The 17,052-nt window shown below is 46.7% G+C and overlaps 1 protein-coding gene across 8 annotated transcripts in view; it reads left to right on the top strand.

Moving 5' to 3' along the window:
• lili (LMBR1-like protein lilipod) overlaps positions 1-17,052 on the top strand; it is a 306,045-nt gene that overhangs the window by 195,679 nt on the left and 93,314 nt on the right. The window lies entirely within an intron of this gene.

The raw sequence follows: 17,052 nt of genomic DNA, 5'->3' as shown, positions 1-17,052 counted from the left end.
CACTGTATCTTTCAAATTTTGCTCCATGACACACACTAACTCTTTCCTTATACAGTGGAATCTAGGTGATACAATCATGTCTGATGCAAATTTCAGGATGACTCAGAATGAATTGAGGATGATTGAAAATTCCTTTTATTTCTGCATGGAAAACACAGTACTGGAGTTATTAAATCTCCAATCTCTTGTGTTACAAAGATGGCGGCATTGCATCGACGAAAAGCCGTGCTCGTGCGGTCAGGAGCGCAGTAGCACATCCTGAGAGCCAAGACAACACAATAAAAAAGACAACACCCCCGCCCTCAATCCCCAGCAGCTGCGAAGCAACTGACCACAGCTGCAGTCAGACCTGCGACGCAGCAGAGGGTGCTAAGAATCCCTGGTACTGGACAGGCTGCCATTGGAACTGAACCTGGCAACCTTTAACGCTAGAATGTTATCTAGTGAGGCGAGTCTAGCAGTGTTATTGGAGGAATTAGAGGGTAGTAAATGGGATATAATAGGGCTCAGTGAGGTTAGGAGGACAAAAGAAGCATATACAGTGCTAAAAAGCGGGCATGTACTGTGTTACCGGGGCTTAGCGGACAGACGAGAACTAGGAGTCTGATTCCTGATTAATAAGGATATAGCTGGTAACATACAGCAATTCTATAGCATTAACGAGAGGGTGGCAGGTCTTGTTGTGAAACTTGATAAGAGGTACAAATTGAAGGTGGTACAAGTCTATGCCCCTGCATCCAGTCATGATGACCAGGAAGTCGAAAGCTTTTATGAAGACGTGGAATCGGCGATGGGTAAAGTCAAAACAAAATACACTATACTGATGGGCGACTTCAATGCCAGGGTACGCAAGAAGCAGGCTGGAGAGAAGTCAGTGGGGGAATATGGCATAGGCTCTTGAAATAGCAGGGGAGAGTTATTAGTAGAGTTTGCGGAACAGAATAATATGTGGATAATGACTACCTTCTTCCGCAAGCAGGATAACCAAAAATGGACAAGGAGGAGCGCGAATGACGAGACTAGAAATGAAATAGACTTTATACTCTGCAATAGCCCTGGCATCATACAAGATGTGGACGGGGTCGGCAAAGTGCACTGCAGTGACCATAGGATGGTCAAAGAAAAAGAAAATCAAAGAAAAACAAAGAAAAAGAAATGGGGATGGGTAGGACATGTAATGAGGAGGGAAGATAACTGATGGTAACTGATGATAACTGAGGGAAGGGAAGTGTAGCAGGGGATGGCAGAAAGCTAGGTGGGCAGATGAGATTAAGGAGTTTGCAGTGACAACTTGGCCACAATTAGTACATGACCGGGGTAGTTGGAGAAGTATGGGAGAGGCCTTTGCCCTGCAGTGGGCATAACCAGGCTGCTGCTGCTGCTGCTGCTGCTGATGATGATGATAGTGATGACTCTAAAAAGTGTGATTTTGTCAAATTTTGCTGCGTATATCTTCCAGATATTTCGCTGTGATAGTAAGAAAGGTGTTATGGTTGCAGAGAAAAAGAAATTGCAAAATAGAAAATTTTGAGCAAATTGACTGTTTCATTGCAGCGTATCCCCTTAATTTCCCTATTTTTCTGGGTTTTTTAATGTTTCTGGTTGAATTTAATTTTGGATGATACGAATTTTTCCGCTGTCCCCAGAGATTTGTATCATAGAGATTCTACTGTGCCAGTTTTTCGCATGTGCGCATACTACCATGTGAGCACATATCGCTTTAAGAGGTCCTTGGATACAGATTACAATATTGTTAAGGGCCCTATGTCGCAGAAAATCTGGCATCCCGTGTCCAGCGTCAACCGTCTTGTGAGCGAAAAATTATCCTGACCCATATATACCTAACCATGCAGGCCCTCCGTGTAGCACAGAGATGTTATTGAACTAATTGAAATTCTCAAAATAAAACGCGTCAGAAAAATCATAAAGTATGACTTACACACAACCTACAGACATGAGAATGTCGGATTGTAATTTTAATATACGAGAAAACAATTCTGTTATGCGGAAATTTGAAGACAAACCCCATTTCCAGCATTTCTACTATTCATAGAGTGGTGTGCCCAGTTCCTTGCAACACCATCCAGGTGGCACTCGCGTCCGCAGCCCGTGCTAGAGGCTGCATTTCTACCAGAAAGCTCGCCTTCATGCATAGCATTCGCCAGTCTTGGTAAACATTACAGTTACTTAAGCTGCAGTTTGCCGGGAAGCATGAGAAGCAGTTAGGGATATTTGAATGCTATCACAAAGCTTAAGGGGGGATGCAGCACTTGAAATACGAAAATTGACCCGAAAATCACATTTTCAATCTCTCCATTTTCACGTTGCCAAGACCCTTCTGCATCGATCTGCAAGTTATGGTTTCAAAATTGTGCAAATTTTATGAGATATAAAAGATACAAACGGCTAATGTGCGCATGTGGACCTCTATATTGAAGTCTAAAATCGCCCTAATTCAACCACCCGCAGCCCACAAACTATGTGCTCCACCACTGCCTCTTGTTGGAAAGGTCGTGTTTCCAGCGTTTCATCTTTTTTCAGCAAGGAACCCTGCTCACCAGGCTAAAGAGAAGAAAGCAACGGCAAAATAATGCGCAGCTTGGGCTTCTGTTGGTTGGTTGGTGCACGTGACCAAAATGGCGGTTTTTGATGGGCTAGGGAAGCTTGTTTGCAGCATTGTTGTGCCTGCACCGTCATTATGAAGAGCTATTTCTCTTGCGGAGGTGTGTTATACTTAACGTGATCATGTGGTTCATCATGTGCGGCGGTGCGAGGAAGTTCTGGTCTCTGCATCATTTCATACGTGCATGACGAAAGAAAGGCAGGGGCAGAAAGCGTGTTGGAGCTGCTACTGCGTTGCAGGAGCATGTGAGGAACAATCTAGCTATGACATCGCCAGATAACGCCATCGTGACTGAAGACGCTTCCCCGGCAAGCATGTACAGTGTGGACTCCGGCCGCGTCAGTGCAAACATCAGTGTTAGTGGTGACGGGTGTGTGTGAGGTCGCTTCCCCTGACTGTGTGGACTCGGGCCATGTTAGGATAAAGAGTGATGCTATCGGTGACTGCGAGGTGCACGAGGACGCTTCCCGTGACAGCGTGCGCGATGTAGACTCCGGCTGTATGAGAATAGACACTGATGTTCGGTGTCGGAGAAGTGCGCAAGGCGCGCACCCGTGAAAAGGCCACACTTGAGGGGCTTTGGTTGGTACCAGCAATGGCACAGAAGGTTGAGCCTTTCGCAGAGGCGAGCAGCGACGGCGCCAGCATTAGATTAACCTACCACTCCTTACATTCTGTGATTTGGAGTTCAATCTCAAAGGAACAGCATGCATTTCTCTTTACTGTGTAAGCTACTGTTGCGAAAGCTGTACTATGCTTCAACACTGGGAATCTGCATGCATGTATGCTGCAATTCTACGGCAGCTATACATGAATATCTGTGGCAGTGCATCTCAGAGAGCAAAGGAGAAAGATCTCTGTCAAAGTGCTAGCTCTAGCAAGAAGCGAGAAGCCTCTTTGAGTGCAAGGAAGCCGGCCAAGAAGAGGCATAAGGATGGGATGCATCCAGATTATCCTTTGGGTGCATTTCCTTGAGATTTGGTATGTTCCCGATAAAGATGTTGCAGAATGTTTTTCCTTGATTTCTCAAAACAACAATTTTGACACACTTCCAGCTTTGGAGGTAAAATAGCTTCTGTCCTATTTCAACTATCGGCATGACTAAAAAAAATTTTTTTTGCCATAAAGATAAATGTATACAGTAAGCAATATGCCTTTGTTCAAGGCAGTGCTCTTCTCAAAAATTCTTTGAAATGGGTCACATGTTTGATATGTGAAGATGGCATTTTTTCTAACAACCTCTATGAGCTCTAACTCTTGTTCAAATTGGCGTAGAACATTGATTAATACTTCATGACATTCCCTGAACATTATAGATAGTCTTTATACTGAAATCACTCTGTTGAGATTTTCTGTTTAGATGCTAATTTTCCTCCAAACAAAGAACCCAGCATATAGAACCTTTTTGAGTATATCAGAAACTACTTATCCTGTGACGTAATTAATTACGCTTTTAGAATATTCACATTAAAATACAAAATGTGAAGATATCGTTCAGGTCTGCCCACAAATAAAAAAGTTTCCTTTCAAATGTAGCCTCCTCCCTTAACCCTTTGAGGATCAATGACGCAAATATACGGCGCTGCGAACAAGTCCAAAAATGGTCAATGCCGTATATTTACAGCATCGTCTGTATGTTTAAAAAGCGCGCCAATTTCGGAACTTTTTGTTTTCTATCATGTGCTACGACTATGTGGGAATACAGGGAATTTTTTTCGCACGCCTCCCTTTCTCGGTTTTTGTTGCATGGTTTGTTTTAGAGCTAGTTTGCTCCTGCACGTCTATATACTACCTATATATATATATATATATATATATATATATATATATATATATATATATATATATATAAGCTTTTTCTTTTCTGTCATGTGCTGCCACTATGTGGGGATACAGGGAATTTTTTTGCGCGCCTACCTCTCTCGGTTTTCGTTGCATGGTTTGTTTTAGCACTAGTTTGCTGCCGCACGTCTATATACTACAGCTCGTGCATTGGCGCGCGCGGGGGTAGGTGGCGGTTTGGGTTTTGTTTTGCGGGTGGTTTTGGCTTCTTTTACTTGCAAAACTGATGGCTATCTCATTACTAATTGCTCAAAGTGCTGCTGCTTGTTTCTCGCTCGTTTAATGCTCACAAGAGTGTGCATAGGAAGGATGCTGCCGTGCATGCATTTCTGTAGCTTTATTTTTTTGGACACTCGTGAAAACTAATTGCCTCTGGTTCACGATAAGATGAAGATTAGTGGAAGTTTGCCACACATTTCGCTTTTTTGGCGGGCACACAACTGCACAGTTTTGTTGAGTGCACCCACCTATGCACTTCGATTACGCTATGGACGTAAATATTAGTGTAAGAGCAGGAACAGGTGAGAGTTGCAAAATATTCTCGTGTGCGAATATTCCAAGCCTTGAACTACTATAACAATGCATCAGATTTTTAATTCTTTTAAGTTTATTTCCTTTTTTATTGTTGTTATTCATGAATGAAGAGTACATATATACCAATGCAAAATATTTTTTTTCTTACTTTACGGTCATCCTAGAAAAATTACGTTAAATTTTTTTCGAACTAAGTCCCTAAGAAGAATTGGAATCTGAAATAAAAAAAAAAAATTTGAGCCTTGGTGGGCGCATATGGCGAAAAAATCAACCCTCATAGGGTTAAAGGGACACTAAAGGCATATACTATGCACTGTTTAATTACCATTCCAGAAACCTCACAGTGCTTGTTTCGTGACAATAAAAAACTTGGTTTACGAGAAAATTGCACCTGAAGGGTCTGAATACTTTTATCGCAATGCAAATCTCCCGCCATCCAACAGGGGAAGTGGTGACGTTGCATATGCCATCACCACCCTTTGCTGCCATTGGTGAGTAGAACGGCACCAAGCAGATGGCGCTACCAAGCCAAAACAGAGCGGTGGATTCACCGCTGCAGCTGCTTCTTGGTCAAGTGGTGTAGACCATTTGGGCATCCCGTGAGATCACATGAAAGTTGAATTCTCTGCTAATTGCAGTTTGTGCAAGTTTCGCAAGCCAGCAAAACCAGCACTGCGCTACGCGATAACTAAACTACTGAAACATGAAAGCATTGGTGGTGCGGAGTCAAGCGAAAACGAAACCTTCAGACCACCCACGTCGTTGTCAAGTGTAATTTCAGTGAGTTCTTTATTCTAAAAGTGAAATTTATTTATTTATTTGTCAGATACTGCCGGCTACTTTTTGGGAGCCATGGCAGGAGTGGGTACATCGATTTTATGAATAAATTGTACATTGCAATCATTCTAATCAACAAAATTGATCACAATACTGGTATTGCATACAAATACTGAGAAAGCAGATGGGACTAAACAATGACTGGAGGCGAGAACAAGAAACGGTACTAAATCATTAGTACTGCACTAAGCTCATGAAATGATATTTTTTCTGAGACAATACTGCAGGTACAACAGCACCAAATAAAAAGTGACAGACAGACAGACTGATGTTTTCAATCTGTCTGTTTGTAGCCATAAGCCGAGACATAAAGAGCCATTCACAATGAAGATAGAACTGGACAAGTAGCATTTTATTTAGTCTTAAAATAGAGGGATGTGAAGTTGAGGTTTTGACGGAAGCTTGTCTGGTCGGAAGGCATCTTGAAGAAGGGTAAAAAGAAGGGCACTGGCCACTGAAAGAGTACAAGAAAACACGTTTTGGCTCTCCTGACAGGAGCCTTGTTCACAATGGAATCTAGGACATGCTATACAATGTTTATATGGCTTTAAAATAGGACGTAAGCAGCACGTGTAGATGGGGAGGGTTCCATCATTCCGGTTGAGGGTGCTATCTGTCATTTGGATTAGGAGGGATTCCAAGGGCTGTCCTGAATTCAGTTTTTTTTTTTCTAATATCTTGGCATTATCCCAATCAATCCTGTGGCCCAAGTCACCTGCATGTTCTGCGAAGGCATTTGATGCAACTTTTTTCTTTTTCACATCATTGACATGCCGCTTCAACTAACATGCTGCTTCAGCTGTTCGAAATTGCTTGTCTAGCCGATATATACTCAGTCGTATTGTTCACATGGAATCCCGTAGATGATGCCAGGAAACTGTGTCTTCGGAAACTTGGGTTTCACGTTTACCAGCCGATGGCGTAATTTCGGGAGAGCATGTGAGCTACCTTGACGTCATAGCCACGTAGAACGCAGGCTAAGCCCTCGCTCACACCATCTACGGCACATACAGTATGGGGGCGCATTTTCTTGAGAGCACACAGCAGCAGCGGCAAGCTTTAGCAAGCAGCGGCAAGCAGCAGCGGCAAGCGAACTGCTAAATGAAGCTGCCCTTGCAGAAAGGCTGCCCTTGCAGTTGGCCAGATTTGTAGGTGACAGAGTACGAATATTCTTGGAGGCGTAAGGCCCAGCGACGAAGTCTTCCTGTAGGATCTTTCAGGGAGCATGACCAGCAAAGCGCGGGATGGTCTGTGACAACAGAAAAGGGTCGGCCATATAAGTATGGGTGGAACTTCGCAACCGCCCAAACTAGGGCCAGACACTCACGCTCAGTGATGGAATAGTTGCGCTCCGCGGGCGAGAGGAGTCTGCTGGCGTAAGCGATAACACGGTCGGGGCCGCGCTGGCGTTGTGCCAGTACTGCGCCGATTCCATGACCGCTGGCATCAGTATGGACTTTGGTAGGCACAGAAGGATCGAAATGGGCCAGAACGGGAGGCGTTGTGAGAAGGTCGATTAGAAGCGAGAATGCAGAGGCCTCGTTATGGCCCCACTTGAAAGGGGCGTCTTTTTTAAAAGGCTCGCTTAGTGGTCTTACTATGGCCACGAAATTTTTCTCGAAACGGCGGAAGTACGAGCAAAGGCCGATGAAGCTGCCCACATCCTTAACACACTTTGGAACAGGGAAGTGTGTAACAGCATGGATCTTGCCAGGGTCCGGTTGCACTCTGTTCGCGTCAACGAGATGTCAAGGACGGTAATCTGGCGACGGCTGAATTGGCACTTCGATGTGTTGAGTTGCAGACTGGCTTGACGAAAAACGTCCAGGACTGCTGAGAGGCGCTCGAGGTGCGTAGCGAACGTTGGGGAGAGTACTATAACGTCGTCCAAGTAGCACAGGCATGTGGACCATTTGAAACCCTGAAGAAGGGAGTCCATCATGCGTTCAAAAGTGGCAGGAGCATTACATAGACCGAACGGCATCACTTTGAATTGATAAAGACCGTCGGGTGTTACAAAAGGCAGTCTTCTCGCGGTCGAGATCATCCACGGCAATCTGCCAGTAGCCGGAGTGAAGGTCAATAGAGGAGAAATAGCGAGCACCGTGGAGGCAGTCAAGGGCGTTATGAATCCGAGGTAGGGGATACGTATACGTCTTTTTTGATAACCCTGGTAAGGTGCCGATAATCCACACAAAAGCGCCATGATCCATCCTTCTTTTTCACCAGTGCAACAGGTGACGCCCATGGACATGATGGCTCAATAATGTTCTTGGCAAGCATTTTGCGAACTTTGGTGTGAATAACTTGATGCCCAGCCGGTGATACTCGATACGGCCGGTGTTGAATAGGAGGGGCATCGCCGGTAATTATGAGGTGTTTAACAGCTGTAGTTTGGGCCAAAGGACGATCGTTAAAGTGAAAAGTATAGTGGTAGGAAAACAATGTGGTAGAGCTCGTGAGCGTGCTCGGACGGCATGTCGGGCGCAATCATTTTCTGTAAGTTGGCGATGGTACAAGTTGCCGACTGCGATGGTAGAGGAGGATCGGCTGAATTGTCGTCTACTGCAATAGATGCTACTGAGTGATCCTCGAATGAGCAAAGCTGGGCCAGAGACATCCCGCATGGCAGCACTTGTGTCATCAAGCCAAAATTCACCACTGGCAGGCAGACGCGATTCGGCGTAATAGATAAAACTGTTTGAGGTACTGTGATCCCGTGTGTAAGGAGGACGTTTTGCATAGGAGCCGCGATGTAGTGACCGTCGGGGACTGGTGGGGATGACACGAAGTCAACGTAAGTCAGTGCCGAAGGTGGCAAGCCAACGAAGTTGACGGAACTGAGGCAACTGGGGTGTGGTTCAGCAGGATCCAGAACAGGCAGGTCAAGGCGTAGAGTACTGGCAGAACAATTGATGAGAGCAGAATGTGCAGAGAGGAAGTCTAAGCCGAGGATGATGTCGTGGGGACAGTGGGCGATGACTGTGATTAGCACGATAGTGGAGCGATCGGCTAAGGAGATGCGGGCGGAACACATACCAATTATGGGGGCTGTTCCGCCATCGGCGACACGGACAACAGGCGTTGTGGTGGGCATGATTATTTTCCTCAGTCAGTTACGAAGGTTAGTGCTCATTACCGACAAATGCGCCCCAGTGTCTATGAGAGCAGATACAGAAATACCGTCGACTTGCACGTCAAGAAGGTTCAGATGGGTGGGCAACGTTAGTAGAGGATTTGGCGGCATAGGGAGCAATGCAGCGTCTGAAGCGGCGTCCGAAGGGAGTCTGCGAATAGGAGCAACGGGGCTGTGGGGAGCGAGACTGTCATCGTTGGGGCGAGGGCGAACGAGAATGGGGGCGATTCGGCACAGGAGAATCTGTGGCGGCATTATCGGAGCAGGCAGCATAGGGGCGAGAAGGGCCACCTGGGGGACGAGAGTAGGCAGTATAAGTAGACCGGTTTGGGGAACTCCAGCGACTGCGACAGTGCCGAGAAATGTGCCTGATTCGATGGCAGTGAAAACAAATGGACTTTTCGTCAGCTGTGTGCCATTCAGATGGGTTGCGGAAACATGGTGGGTAAGAAGATGCGGGACGGAGCGGAATCGAAGAAGCCAAGTGGGTATCAGGGCGATGGGCCGAGCAGATGGTGTGAAGACCCATGTTGGCGAACTCCTGGCGGACAACTGCCTGGATCAGGGAAACCGTGACTGCAGGTGCGTTGGAGGGGCTGGAGTCGAAGGCGGCCTTGATCTCACGCCGGACGATTCTGGTAACATCGCCAGTGTTGTTGGGACGAAGAGCGTCGGCACAGGAAGATGTCGCTGGGGTGTTGGGCAGACAGGCAAACTGCTGGTCGATACGTCGGCTTTTAGCGAGTTCCAGGCGGCGGCACTCTTATAACTGCATCCACCGTCACCACGTTGTTCAAAACGAGCAAGTTGAAGGCGTCATCGGCAGTGCCTTTGAGGATGTGGGAAACCTTATCTGACTCAGTCATGTGTGTGTCAACCTTGCGGCACAGAGCCAAGATGTCCTGAATGTACGTGACATAGGGCTCTGTTGACATCTGCACATCCAGAAAGCGCCTTCTGCGTGGGAAGTTGGTGACCGTAGGGGTTGCTGAACAAGTCTCGGAGCTTTTGTTTAAGCGAATCCCAATTGGTGAGCTCATCTTCGTGCGTCCGAAACCAAACTCGAGGTGTGCCACCGAGGTAAAAGACTACGTTGGCGAGTGTGATAGTAGGGTCCCACCGGTCTTTGCGGCTGACGTGTTCGTACAGGCTGATCCAGTCCTCGACGTCTTCCCCATCTTTGCCCGAGAATATGCCAGGATCACGGTGAGCGGGCAGAGTGATGTAGGTCGTCGAAGTGGCAGCAGGTGTCGGAGCCGGCAAAGTCCAGTTGTCGTCGCCGGGAGCCATGAAGGAAGGCTCGACTTACCGTCCACCGCGAAGCTCCGTGACTAGGTACAGGGAACGTCCACCTCCACCAGATATGTTACGTAGGAAGACGCCGATGAAAAGCTATATAGAAGTATATTTACAAGGCAATACGCCGCACTTGGCCAAGAGGCAACAGCCCGCGGTAGCCTCTAATCGTCGTCGTCGTCTTCACCCTGCTCGCCTCTTTGTCATCGCAAATACTGTTCCGTTGCAATATACAGTCGCTAAGTGAGTCCAATAGCCTGATTTGTTAGGCTTGTCGATTTTACAGATCTACCAGTGCAGTAGAGACACCAACTTATAAAATCAAGCTATTGTGTCAATTGAAATTTGCCCTGCCGTTTCATGAATATATCACGAATCAACTTCATACGCGCTTCCATTTGTTCACGGCACATAATTTTTGCTGTAGATATACCTAGATCAACGTGCTTCACAGCACCCCTACTAACAAAATCGGGGTGTCTACCAACCGGGAAAACCGGGAATTCTCAGGGAATTTGAATAGTTTGGAAATACTCAGGCAACACTCATGGAATTTGTGCTTCTATCAGGAAAAATAGGCTGTAATTTTAGTGAAAGGGTACGAAAGTCGTGTGAATGCTGGCTCCAGTAACAGACGAATTGCAACGAATCGGCATTGACGCTGTGTCATTGGTACAAGGTATATCCAGAGTAGTTAACGACCGATTTTCCAGATTTTTCGGCCATGCTCGATAATTCGCACGGCTTTGCGGCACCACCACATACTTCATAGAGTCGATGTATATTGCCCTGACCGCAGGTCTGAAATGGCATTAATCAAAGCCACCACCGCTGCCATTTCGATTACTCGCCGCCTCGAACCGGTGCTCTCACACGCAGATCCGCTGGCAGCCGTAGGTACCGCCACGCAACGTTAGGCCTAGCTGCTTCTACGTTCATTAGCTCCTTGCTGCGCGGTGCTGTGTTTTTCATTGCAAGAATTTGTGCTGTCAGCGATGGCACTGACTCCACCTTTGTAATTTTATTTATTTATTTAGGAATACTGCAGACCTTAAAAGGCCCAGGCAGGAGGGGAAAGGCACATATAAAAAAAAAACACAATATATTGACGAAAAAAGCTCCGAAAAAATGTAATAGAAAGTCGGAATGCATGATGAGTAATGCACCTAAACAATGCATAGAGAGTGGCAAATACAAATTGAAATACTGTTTCATTAACACAATTTCGAAGCACTGGAAATGTAATACAGTCGACTCCCGTTAATACGAAGTTCACGGGGACCGTAAAAAACTTCGAATTAAACGAACTTCCAATTAAGCAAAAAACGCAAAAAACAGCACTTTATTTGTGGCAAAATCGAATATTTTCTCTAAGAAAAATAGTCGGTCATCTTGCTTTGCTTCTTCTTGCCGAATCGCGCTGCTGAAAGCAAGTTCTGCAGGCTGTAGATGTGGCGGAACGCTTCCGCGTTACCTTCAACGGCAAAGAAGCGCTCCGCGAGAGCAAGGCCCGCAGCTACATCAGCAGCCTTAGGTTGGGGCTCGCCTTCAACGTCATCGTCGCTTTCCTGGGTCGCTTCCTCCATCAGCGCACCGCACGTTTCGACCGCCTTGTCTACGGCGACGTAATCTTCAAAATTGACGTCCCCGAGAGCATCACCAAAATCAGTGCCGTCAAGCTTGCTTGTTGACGCTTCCTCCACGGAAATTTCAGAGGCATCCTCCGAAGAAGCTGCCACAAAACCGCAAGCCCTGAAGCAGTTTGCGATTGTTTCTTGCTTCACACTATCCCATGCTCGTGCCAACATGTGGATGGCACTAAGCAGGCTCACCTCGTACTTTGTGGAGCTATCCATACACAAAATCATGCGCTCGAGGAGGTGCCGCCTGTACAGGACTTTAACATTCTTGATGAGGCCTTGGTCCATTGGCTGCAAAACAGCCGTTGTGTTTGTAGGTAAAAATGCGAGGTGTATTGCACTCAAGGCTGGCACATTCACGTGAGCACTGCAGTGATCGACAAGGAACATCACCTTGCGGTTCGAAGCAGCAAACTTGTGGTCCAATTTGCTTATCCAGCTCTTGAAGATTTCGGCCGTCGTCCATGCTTTTTCGTTCGCCTCATAGTCCACAGGCAGCGTCTTCACGCCTTTAAAACATCTCGGCTTCGCGGCTTTCCCGATCACAAGTAACCGACATCGTTCCGTGCCAGTCATGTTTGCCGCGATCAGCACTGACACTCTCTCCTTGCTGCGTTTGGCCCCAGCACAGTCGTCGTCCTTGAATGTCAGGGTCTTCTCTGGTAGAAGCCGATAGAAGAGTGCAGTCTCATCTGTATTGAAGATGTCTTCCGGTCTGTATTCAGCGAGATATTCACGCAGGTTTCCGTCCTTCCACGTGGCACATGTTTCCTGGTTAACGGACGCCTTTTCACCACACACGCTCTTGAAAACCAGGTCATGGCGATCTTTAAAGCGCGTCAGCCATCCATCTGAAAAAACGAAGTCATAGATCCCCAACATTGCTGCAAGCGTTCGGGCTTTCATCGCAACGATGTCTCCGCTGAGAGGAAGTTTGTTGCTCCTGGCCTCCCTAATCCAAACCAGCAGAGCCTTCTCCAACTCTGGGTAAGCGCCGGTGCGCATTCGCTTCCGAGAAGTCTTGAACTTGTCGTTCTCAAATGCATCCATTATTGTGCGCTTGTTCTTGATAGTTAGAGAGCGTGTTCGGCTTGATCCCATACTTCCGCGCTATGTCTTGTTTGGCGGCACCTCCCTTCTCAACTTCCTTCAAAACCTCGACTTTCGTTGCCAGGTCGAGCGTGCGGTAAGAGCCACGGTTTGCCATGGCTATAAACTGCGCGACTAGGTACAGTCAATTCCGAATCACTCGTGGAACAACCTAGGCTACGAGCTTCCCGCACAAAGGCGCTCGACCAACACACGCCTCGACATGCAAGACTAATCTCGCACAATCTCGCCACTGCCAGTATGCAGTTCTGCGTGCACCTATGGCACCCGCGTCGCCTCCGCGATCAGCTCCGGCCACGCGCGGCAGCCGTGCGTGGCCTCCGGCGTCAGCCGCTTCGCCTCCCGCCGGAGTTGATCGCGGAGGCCACGGCAGCCGTAGCAATGAATAATCGCGCCGCTCCAAGAAGGATGGCGTTGCGGGCGGCTGCGGTGGCGATGACACCAACGCGGAGCACGGAACTGTTGCAACACTTGAAAAATTGCACATTCTATCAAAGAATGACGGTCACCTCGAGGATCCCGGCTGAAAATTAACTTCCAATTAAACAATATTACTGGATGAGGACTTCGAATTATCGAGTGATTTCTTCTATAGGATTACATGCAAAACTGACGGGACCAGCACTTCACTTCTAATTAACCGAAAATTCCAATTAAGCGGCTTCGAATTATCGGGAGTCGACTGTAGAGAAAAAGAGGAGTATATAATTCAAAATTATTACGACGCATATATAAATAAATATTGCATAACGATAGAAATTGAAACAATATTTCATAACAGCAAGCATTAATTTTAGATAGTAATGGACACTATTGAGTCAGTGCTGACAAGTTTGCTATAAGGTAGGCTGTTCCATTCCGTTACTGTGCGAGGGAAAAAGGAATACATAAAGATGTTGGTTCTACCATTATAAGGCATTAAAGGGAAGCTGAAACGGTTTTCAATTTCAATGAATTGCTGGGATTGAGAAGAACAGACCTAATAATTTACGGTTCCGAAATTTTTTTCTTCGTTTTGTTAATATAAGGGGCGGAAATCGCTTTCTAAATCACCCCCGCGGACACGCCCCCGTCGCTTCCCGGAGCGCCGGGTGAGGTGGTTGCCAGAGGAGAGAACCGACGAGAGTGATGTCATTCGCGGGGACCGAGCTGCCGGACCGGCGTGCTGGTATGTGCTGGCGTGCGTGCCTCTTTCCATCCTGCGCTTTACTGAACGACGCTACGAGAGATCTGCCGCCGCCGCCGCTCACGTTTGTTTTCTTTTGCGATTTTTGTAAACTGTTCTTTCCTTCTGTGCTGCGTGAGTGCCTACAGCCAAGGGCGCCCAACATGCCCTCGTTCTGTGCGGCATTCGGCTGCGCGAACACAGGCGGGCGAGACGATGTGGTGTTTCACAGGTTCCCGAAGGACAAGAAGCTTGCAGCGCAGTGGGTCCATGCGGTGAGGAGAGATAAGTTCATGCCGACGAAATCAACTGTGCTGCGCTCGGACAATTTCCGCGATAGCCGGATAGCCTTACGACAAATACGAAAACGCGTTGTTGCTAGCGTTGCTACACTCCGTTTCATACATCAGGTGCAATGCTGTGGAAGCTTGAGATACTTCTTGCAGTGGCTGCGTTCGCACTTAGAAAAAGTTCGGTGTTTCTTGACCCGACTTTTGAGAAAATTTTCCATATATAAGCTCAGTTCTGAATAAAAAAAAAGAATTTACCATAGAAACAATCCGTGTACTTATACGGCTGCTAACACGTTCTTTTAAATCAATTTTCTTTTCGACATTTTTTAATTGCAGCCCGTCGTGGCAGCTTCACGTGCATGCTCGCACGAGCAAACGCCACTGGCACGCTACGAAGCGTAGACGGAAACACGCGCAGTAATCAATTTTGGTGACCAGACTTCGTGCGTAGCTTCCGCAGCGTTGCACCTGAGGTATGAAATGGAGTATAGGCTTGCCTAGTGACATTTGACGTACGGTTGCAGTTATCGTGTTTACCACACGGCGGTGCTAAAGCTGCCTAATATCTTTATGTCAACACTAGCATGGAGCACGCATACCGATTCTTGATCGAGCCGCAATTGCAAAGTCGTCGAACCATAGTATGAATATTGCACATGTGCCTCTGGCCATCTCTGGATATGTATGATAAGCAACTTCCATGACTGTACCTCGCAGCACTGCATGTGCGCGCTTTGAAATGCGGCACTTATGTTCGTGATTGTGTATCAACACTCAAAAAACCACGGGACTTTAGACAAGCAGCGGCAAGGTGCTTGACATCGTGCAATTGTACCCCTGTTTACAATCTAATAAAAAGTTAGTGCTTCGGCATTCTTCCAGCAGCAAGTTCCCAGTGACACTTTCGCACATTTTTTCTCCCGTCATTGGAATGTGCAGCTACATGAAAAAAAAAAAGAGAACATACGTTCCAGCTAAGATTTTCAACGCGCGAGAAGGTGCACACATCGCTCTCGCTGTTGGCACACTCAACATCGCCGTTGCCGCCATAGTTTTCCCTATCGGCTGTTGGTTCGAACATGTACGGCGAAAATAGAAGCTGTCCGAGACAGCGAGAACGTTCCATAATGCTTACAACTCGGCTATGAAGCCAGAACAGAACAGCATGCTACGCTCTGAAACGGCGGCGCCGACCGGCGACTGCCGCGAATGACGTCACAGCGGCCCCGACCATTCACGGGCAACAGCGGCGTTTGCGCGATGCCCTGAGGCGCTGGTGCACGTTTTCATGAAAAAACAGCCGCTTGCGTTTGTTTCCGCCCTTTTTGAACCAGATATTCATGTTCAGGGGACTCAAAACTATAGAATGCCGCAGGGAACTCATTTTTTTTTTGCAAAGTGTTTCAGCTTCCCTTTAATGAGGCAGTGTGGAGATGTCTTGTTTGGCGGGCAGTAAGGGGTGTTATATAAGGTTCGGGAGAAAGAGATAGTTTATTGTTACTCAGTTAGAAGAGAAATTTAAGTCTGTGAATTTTTCTTAGTTGCAAAGACTGAATATTGTGTTCAGCCATTAACTCACTTGGGGAATCGCTTGAGTGATATTTAGAGAAAATGAATCTTACTGCTTTACGTTGTATCATTTCTAGCGTATTAATGTTAGTTTTAGTATAGGGATCCCATACACTAGCTGCGTACTCAAGTTTAGGATGGACAAGAGAGGTATAGGCGATGAGACGGGTTTCAGAAGGAGCGTGTTTTAATTTATGCTTGAGGTAGCAAAACTTTTTCAAAGCTGAGTCGCAAAGATGAGAGATGTGCGAGTTCCAATTAAGGTTACTGGATATTGTAACACCGAGGTACTTATATTCATTCACCTCCGTAGGAGGTTTGCATGCTAAGGTATAGGTAAACGACAATTGACAAAAGCAAAGAAAGCGCGGCTAACTCTAGGTGACATTGGCTTATCGGCAAGCAAGGAAACGCTGCTGTATGTAAATGACCACCTAACACCTGAAAATAAGGCCCTCTTTTCTAAGGCCCTAACCATAAAGAGATCTAAGAAATGGTAATTCCTATGGACTGACAACTGCCAAATAAAGGCTCGCAAAACGACTGGCAGCCGTGTTTTTCGGATCGTCACGGAAGCAGACCTGTCTGTGATCACTTAGTAACCTTCGCCTTTGACAAAACGCATCACCACAAAAATTCACAATGTCATCATATTTTACAACTAACGAGCTAAATAATTATATGTCCAATAATCAAAAATCCACCATTCATTTTAACGCACGAAGCATACGCAGACACTATGATGGCTTTTCAAATCTGATTTCGACACTTCAATTCTCATGCTCAATAATTGGAATCTCGGAAACTTGGCTCAGTGACCACGACAAGAACCTGTTTTGCTTTCCTAACTATGAAGCAGAATACTCAAATCGTCTGTATAGCTGTCATGGCGGTGCCGCTCTCTATATTTTAAGTACTGTTGCGTACAAAAGAAGGCACGACCTTCTTCTCGGCATACATTACTGTGAATCAGTGTGGGTCGAACTTAAAAGTGACTTTATAATGCG

This window comes from Dermacentor variabilis, chromosome 5 (genome assembly GCF_050947875.1).
Source record: "Dermacentor variabilis isolate Ectoservices chromosome 5, ASM5094787v1, whole genome shotgun sequence".
Lineage (NCBI taxonomy): Eukaryota > Metazoa > Arthropoda > Arachnida > Ixodida > Ixodidae > Dermacentor > Dermacentor variabilis.
This window is presented reverse-complemented; position numbering and strand designations above follow the sequence as displayed.